Source organism: Lacerta agilis, chromosome 9 (genome assembly GCF_009819535.1).
Source record: "Lacerta agilis isolate rLacAgi1 chromosome 9, rLacAgi1.pri, whole genome shotgun sequence".
NCBI classification, from domain to species: Eukaryota; Metazoa; Chordata; class Lepidosauria; order Squamata; family Lacertidae; genus Lacerta; species Lacerta agilis.
Genome location: NC_046320.1, coordinates 50,918,887 through 50,927,338, shown reverse-complemented (window position 1 = coordinate 50,927,338; position 8,452 = coordinate 50,918,887). Strand labels below are relative to the sequence as shown.

Genomic DNA, 8,452 nt, shown 5'->3' with positions numbered 1-8,452 from the left:
AAGGTCATGATTACCCTATGATGGAAGAAGGGATCAAAGTGGAGGCTACGTCTGCGATGGGTCAAAACTGAACCACCATATTTTCCAAGGCACCTGCAGCACTGCATATGTGGAAAGTCTAGTGATACAAATCATGCACCACCATCATCTTCATGTTGCCCACAGAAGGGAAAAGCTCATGAAAACACCATCGGTGACAAGCGGTAGCTTCAGGACCGAAATCCGATACATAATCTGTGTAGAAGGTGGGCTGTTATCCTCCTGAAAACAAATAATCTCCCCTGCTTTGCCATTCCCATGCAGCTGAATTATAAACTGGAAAGTGCACATCTAAAATGTGTTAAAGGAGACGCACAGTGCTCCGTTTGAGGAAAGGTTTAGCATGGGCTAATTCTTTAAGGGCTTCCTGTTCTCTCCATTCCACTCCTTTAAATCCCCTCCTCCTCAAAACGTGACAGCTCACTCATCACATCCTCAGCTGCAGGAATACTCAAAATACCAGTAGCCTGCCTATCCTAGCATGAACAGCAGAACAGCTACACTTTTTTGCATCCGGAAAGGTGATCCAGGGAGAAGAAGACACGTCAATGCTGTAGAGCAACCATATACATGAAATAATGTTGCACTCCCCTTTTTCTCACGGAGCACATTCCACCAGCATATATTTTGTACAGGCATCATCAAAGGATCCACAAAAGAACATGATGCTTGTGCCATTATTTCAGAGACACGACTCTGACAATTGTAGCTGACATTCTGATCTGTTATTAATATGGGTCAATGCACATGACACTTCCAAGCTGCAGCACGCATGATTGTTACTTGCCAGCCTAGGCTGATTTTTAGCTTTTAGTTGCAAGGGCTGAGCTGGTTATGTGTGTGCAGATACAACTCATGGGGGCAGATCAGATTTCCACACTTGTTTGGAAGTACAGATTTTCAAATGACTTCAGTGCAAAGTCCACTCATGCTTCCCTCAGCATAGCATGCATGCATACCAATTCAATCCGCAGTCGTATAGCTAGTTGTCCTCAGGTTTACTTTCAAAATGGACTTGGACTGGGCAGTCTGTCATATAAAGGACTCCTTCAAACAGCCATTCAGGTAGAAGACTGTCTTCTGTAAATGCATGACACTCTAATTTCAACATGTAGTAATGGGGGCCATACATATCAGTTCCACATAGGCTATTAAACATGCAAATGCTTTCCACTGGGTAACTGTGTAAAAGAGAATTATATCAGAGATCAGTCTTTCAATTCTGTCCTGATTCCAGGTTTGCTCCAAAGTTGGAAGAAGCCGACAAAATCCAGATGAAAACGATCTCTTTTAAAGTCACAGGCCAACGCGGACGTAATCTCATGGGGAAAGCCTTAAGTTACACAAGATCATCTAATTCAAGATGGCTGGCATTTGTGACTCAACATCTGGGAAAGCAGCTCCCAGAATTGTAGCTCTGCTAACTTCAAATGCAACCAGGCCTGCTATTTTGTTTTTGCTCTGAGCACAAACCGTGGCTAACCTAATCTGGGATTCTGATGCACGTCCAAAGCCCATAGCCTTGACCCACAGCAAAGAATGCAAATGTCTCAAAATTTAAACAAGATCAACTATTTTAATTGTATTTAAATAGAAATGCTTGTATAAATTACGTGTGCTTTTCCATTCTGTCATCTCTTTTCCAATTCTAGATATTCTTCTGTGCACTTATATGGTAAAGTTGTCCAAGACTGTTGTCATAGTTAAGAAATAATCCTTGCTGTGGCTATAATATGATGCCGTTGAGGGGCTGCTATGTTCAGTGTGTATAGCGTGAGACTTCCTTGTAGGATATATTCATGCTCAACACTCTTGATCCTCAGGCCAACTGCATGGCACCCATTTGTCTACATGATGCCCTCAGTCTCCAGGGCACTGTATGTGTTCCATTCTTGTGCTTCCTGGCAGGTGGTTACCAAGCAACTATGTCGCTTCAGAGTTTTATTGTCATTTTATCCACTGGGCGACTGCATGGGTCACAGCTGCTGCTCTTAGGAAGGAGGAAAAGGGGAGCTTTAGGGAAGAGAGCCACACATAGGAACAGCTCCGTAAGAACCAGAATATTTTATCTCATGTGGCCAAAATATACTGTTAGTGTTTGCAAGTGGGAAAGGCATCCACTGCTAATAAAACAAGAAGAAAAAGGCTCCAGTTCCAAACCTTTACAAACAACTCAAATAAGAAGGAAGGATAAGGTTGTATTATGGCACATAGATTTCTTTGGAGAAAACCCAATCTTCCACAGAGAGGGATAAATAAAGAAACAATGGCTTTTTAATATGCAGAAAGGGAAACACTCAGAAAACAGAAAAAACCTGTCCCTAATTTTGTATTATTATGTTATTGTAAGAATTTCAGTGTGCATCGGCTGACAAGGAAAATTATGCAGTTATGGTTTACATTTCAAGTGTCTCTTTCAGTCTCCTTATTTGTCTTACAGAGAAGGATGGCAACGTGATTGTAAAATGTGTTAATTCAATGCAGGAATTTTTCCTCTTGGACCCTGTCCTTTCTCTTGGGTTGGTAACCAAAACCTTATTCATCCTACTCTCTGCTTTATTTCTATGTTTAAAAAGAGACCCCATCCTGTGCATGCAAATGTTCGTTTCTTAACGCTAAAAATATCACATTCAATAAAGTAGGTTTTCAGAAAAACCCACCATCTTGCACTATTATGGGAGTTGCTTAGGGCTGATTATAATAAGATGCTCTTATTTATTTATTTATTTTGTTGGCCACAAGACCCCATAATTCAGTCAAGTAGACTCCCATAGCAGCATACACTCAGTAAAAAAGAAAACAAGATAACCCCACAAACTTACAGTCTAAAGGATATGACACAAAAGGGAAACGGAAAGGGAAGGGAGGTGGAAAAAAACAAACTCAAACACTAGTTCTTAAAGCTAGGAAGTTTTTAATAATGATTAGCTATAATGTAAGCAGTTGAGGTAGCCTGATGGAATGGCAGCTGAGGGAAGACCAAAGGCTGCTTTTCTAAGCAGAGCCAATGGAATCGTCCTACTTCCTTTCTCTTCCTTCGTCTTGAAACTGACATGCTACAGCCCATTCTGCCACTGTCATAAACTGGCAGGATGATGGGGAAGAGGATCCCAGCAAGGGGTGTAGCCAGGACTGGGACACACTGGGGCAAGCTGGGAATGGGGGAGGAAGTACTCACAGGGTGATGGAGGACGGCAAGGGGATGGAGGTCAGTGCACAGGAACCAGAGCAGCAGAACGCATCACCAGAGCCAACGGGGCCCCTGTCTCCATGAACATGGCAGGCTCTGAGGTGTAGGGAGCAGCAAGAGGCGCGCTCCAGGAGGCTGAGGCAGGCAAGGGCCCACAGCCCAGCTCCCAAGCTGGCCAGGTGGGGCTTGCTAGCTCTGGGAAGAGGGGTGTGATTCCTCAGACAGGTGAGGGCCACATGTCTCATCAAGCCCAGATGCTGTAATCAGCATGCAAAGTACAAAAGGAAAGCAGAGCTGAGGTGCAGTGTCTGCTCAGCTGCCCATGTTGATGGACCTTGGCTTGGATGATCCTGTACCTCTATGGGACTGTGCTTCAGGTTTGACTGTGGACTGTATCCTGACTGCAGAACCTCAGACTTGGCTGCTTGGATTGACCATGGGCTGCATTTCCTGACCTTTGGACTTTGGATTTGAACTTTGCTTGTGTGGCTTGATCCCTGGACTTTGGACATGACATACTGACTTGCTGCCAATTGGGCCAGGGGTTCAGGACAGCCACCCCTTTCTTCTGTATGTCTAGCTCACACCTGGAGTCAGTGGGGCTCACTCCCAAGTAAGTGCAGACAAGAGTGCCTGTGAACTTTACTCAGCTGTTTCACTTTACAAGAGAGATAATCGGAGGCCAGGTCCAAGTGACAGTAGGACAAAACTCAAACATCTGGAGTCGCAACAAACGAGGCAGCCTAATGTAGAGATGGGGAACTTGTGGCCACCCAGATGTTATTAGATGCCAGCTCCTACAAGTTCCAGCCAGCAGGGCCAAAGGTCAAGGATGATGGGAGTTGAAGTCTAACAACATCTGGAGGGCCACATATTCCCTATTCCTGACCCAGTAAATGAGGAATAAATTGTCAAGGGCATTCCTTACATGGCCTTCTCAGAGAGGTATACATACACCCTGAATGTCATTTTCTATTTTAAAAAATGCTTTGAACCAGTCTTAATTTCCTGGCACGAATGAATGATGAATGAATTTCTGACTACTTCCAAGCAAAACAACAAACAGATCAGTGTTTTTTTCCTTCTTCACCACTGATATTAGAATTTATGCTCTGAAAGACATCATCTTCAGCTCAAACATGTGAATAATCAATGCTTCTATGATGCTTCCCCAATGTTACCTCATAATTACAAATTATATAATTCGAAGTACCTTGACTACATGAACATCATTTGATGTTTATAATGATCGGGTAGCAGGGATATCCAGATCTCTTATTTATTTCCCCATGCAAAGTGACCATGATTTAAAATGTTGCCTCTGTTGTATAGATCTTTGCGTGCCATATTAAATTGCAATGCACATTCCTCAAAGCTATGTTCAATTTTACTTTATGACCATTTAACATCTCCAGGAAATTTCACATGGAACCTCTTGGCCTACCTCTGAAAATATCTTAGGATAATTACTCAAGGGGCCTTTGAAAAGTTGTAGTGCTACATGTGTTTACATGGGAACCCAACATCAGAAAGCTTGGCAAAGCAAAGCAGAGGAGGAATATGATGAGGTAATCTGGTTTATCATACAACTCTTAAGCACAAAATGTTTGCATTTTCCTATTTTGCTCTTGTGTTACTTACTGAAATAGCTGAGCACTGATAATGCTATATTCTCAAAGCATCTTATTAGACTTAAATAAACATGACCAGAACTGTTTTCTTTTGATCAGATGAACACACATGGGCCCCTCCAGATTTTATTGTGTATTCATGGTGGTATTGGGCGATTATACATTATTCTACTTTCAACAGTGTTAGGGGAAGGGTAGTACTACCTCTGGTGGGGGGTAAGTCACGCTCTTTCTGAGGGAGACCAAGATGTGTGGATCAGGACAGTCTGCATTGATATCTTCAAAAAAAACCAGAGTGGTATTCAGTGCTAGTCCTACTACCCATTGATGGTAATGAACATGGCTAATTTAGATTCATTAATTTCAGTGGGTCTGCTCTGAGTAAGACTTTGTTGAATACAATCTCAATTCCTCCACCATTATTACTTCTGGTCCTCTGCATCCTTGTCTCTGTGTTCCAGAACCCATCTACTGATCTGCCTTTAACAGCACCATTTGGGTTTTTTATGATTTTCTGCCTTTGCCTCAGCTGCATCCCAACTCTGGACCGACAGTATTCCTTCTAGTAGGAAAGCAATGGTGTTAAAATGAATGTCATAAATGATATTGTATATGTAAGTGCATCGCCCATACAGTCTTCTCTTCCTTCGTGTTATGTTTTGGTAAATAACGAGGCCTGTATATTCAGACACACTCAGCACTTTCAGACAGTTTTGATCTTAATAGGAGCTGAGAATATTCAAACCCCAGCACAAGACACTGTTTAGAGCTGAACTGATATGTCCAGCCCACTAGTGAAGACTAAAGTCCACCTGACAAGATCAAACACAAATCGTATCTCCACAGAAATGTGCCTGGTGTTGCTCTCAGGCAGTACAAAACAACTCATTCTTTCTGCCACAAAAATTCCAACAGAATCAGATAGGCCCTTGAGCCACCAGCTGCTCCTTTACTTTGTGGCTCAAAGAATGCGTCTGAATTTGAAAACTTGTCACCAAGCTGAATCTGTGACACACCTGTCTCTCTTGTCTGCCTCGTTCAGAAAAGCCTTACAGCCAGGGTAAGGCCGTAAAATTGAGATTTAACAAGACATCGCAGAATGCTAAATGTAACATACAGTACATGCTCCATATGCCCCACAATGGGAACGTCCTCATGTGTTACAATTTGTAAACAGGGACAACAGCTGTGGAATGCCATTGGCGGCCCCCCATTAGATTCTGAGAGGACTGTCAGACAAAACATTAGATGAACTTCTCTCTTTTTTTAAAGGAACCGGAGATTAACCAACCATTTGTGTTATTTGGCATCAAAGAGAAGACACCACCGAGACATGAGCACCGCAAATCATCAAACAGAAGCAAGAAACATCAGTACGTGCAAGTGAATTTTGTGTGCTTGTGACACTTATTTCTATGCGGTGGGCAAGATTGAAATGGTAACTTGAGAGAGGACTCAGGCTGCTGATAGCCAGAGGGAACTTCCAGATGAATGGCCTCACCACCAAGAACATCCCTTGTTCATTATTTTGTTTATTTAAAAGCACTTACATTCTGATTAACATTAAAAAAGAAAGAAAAGTCTAAGCAGTAATACAATATTAAAAACAAACAACATTATTTAAGCAAAAAAATACAGCCTAGAACATTAGTCTAAAAGCACGCCAAAGCATGTGAAAGCAAATAAAACAATAAGTTCAAGGGAGTCAAGCACATCAAAGAATGTCCAGTCTTATGAATGAGGAACAGCCTGGGCAAAAGGAGGAGGTTTTACATGATATCTGAATCAACTGGTGGCTGCCACAGAGGGAAGGGCATTTCATCATACTGTATAGGGGCAACCACAGCTATAGGCCAGTGTGAATCAGGTCCTGACCTATAGGCCCATAGAGTTGGGACCACAAGGGTTATCTAGTCCATCCCCTGCAATGTAGGAATCTTTTGCCCAATGTAAGGCTTGAACCCATGACGCTGAGTCTCATGCTCTACCAACTGAGCTATCCCAAAAGCTTATTAAGTCCGGTTTTCTTGCTGATATGAACACCTAGAAGATTCTGGTCCTAGTTGCTTCTTATAGGGTTGCCATACACCCGGAATTTCCTGGACATATCTGGAACACTGCCGTCTGTAGCAGGTTCCAGGTGGAAATCAATAAAAATGTCCAGGAAAATCCAGGGTAATGGCACCCCATGGCAGCAGTGCCAATTTTCAATAAAAATAGCTCAAAAACAACAACATATATATATATATATAGAGAGAGAGAGAGAGAGAGAGAGAGAGAGAGAGAGAGAGAGCGCTATTTTGCAAATTAACAACTTTTCTGTCCAGATTTTCACTGTTTGAAATATGGCTACCCTAGTTTACAATGTCTGACAGCAACATTTTGTTTGGACTGCTCCCCCCCCCCCTCATGCAATTTACTCTGAAGCAGGATGGGGCAGGCCAGTTATGGCCAGTCAGAGATCTACTTTCTGGATTACCAGCAACTTTCCTTCATTGCCCTTCATGTTGGCATGGTTCCTTCTTCCATCCTGAATGAATTGTATGGTTAAATATCCCACACTTTACTTGCACATGGTCTGCCCTGGCTCAACAAAATAAAATCAGCACAAGACCTTCCAGCGAAGAGTCTGACAACTAATAGGCTTCACCGTCAGCATCTTGAGAATAGGCATGTAAGGGTTTGAAAGTCCTAGTCTCAAGATATTTCCAAACACTTTTAAGATGAAAGTTGTTCAGTTGTGTGTGTTGACTTGTACACCCACACAAAAGTGTGTTTTTAAAATTTGTTCTCCTTCCATAGTAAAATTTGCCAAGAGAATGGATCAACATGCAGTAAATCCTGAAAGCTGTTTTAAGAAAAGTTAATTCCCCCAACACCCTGTTTATTCCAAAACAAACTTATTTGTTCTGTTTAAAATACTGGCAGCATTTGTTTAAGGAGTACCATTGGACTCACACATCACATCATTTCCACAATCCAAGCAAGGAAATTAAAAGTTAAAGACATAATAAATCTCCTGCTGTTTGGAGGGACAGCTTGTGAATCTACACAAAAGCCAGGTCAAGTATTTGCTGAAGTATCCTGAGACAGCAAAGGACCTCGGCTACAGAGATAACCATCTGGTTCTGGACATTAGTAGCCCAGCATCCTTCCCTTTTTTTCATGTGTGTCCAAAATCACAACACTGCTGCTAACTGCAATTTTAATTCCACTGTCAGTAGCCGAAGAAAAGTATTATTATTTTTTATTAGAGGGGTGCTATCCAAGATTCCAGGTAAAAAGCCAAAATATGCATTTGCAAAGCTTTTCAGCAATGAAATAAATACATGTCCTTCCTATAAAGCTTTTTTTTTTGTAATACAACAAGTCCATCACGCACAGGATTTCACTCCAAGTAAAATCCATTATTTATTGCACACTTGCTATAACAAGTTAGTACTCAGTTTGAATTACAGAGAAGAGTGCTGCGCTGAAACCCTACACCTCCTAAGGTTTTCAAGAAAGGATATTAAAAAGGATTTCACACTTACATTAATCACTCTGCACACTCTAAAGAGGTAAGTCTGGGATATATAAAATGAATGACGGG

At 41.9% G+C, this 8,452-nt stretch overlaps 1 long non-coding RNA gene across 1 annotated transcript; it reads left to right on the top strand.

Moving 5' to 3' along the window:
• The first annotated feature begins 4,646 nt into the window (after positions 1-4,646).
• On the top strand, positions 4,647-6,248 carry LOC117052786. Its single transcript, XR_004427319.1, has 2 exons — positions 4,647-4,797; positions 6,133-6,248. It is a non-coding gene; the product is annotated as an uncharacterized LOC117052786 (long non-coding RNA).
• Positions 6,249-8,452: the final 2,204 nt, after the last annotated feature.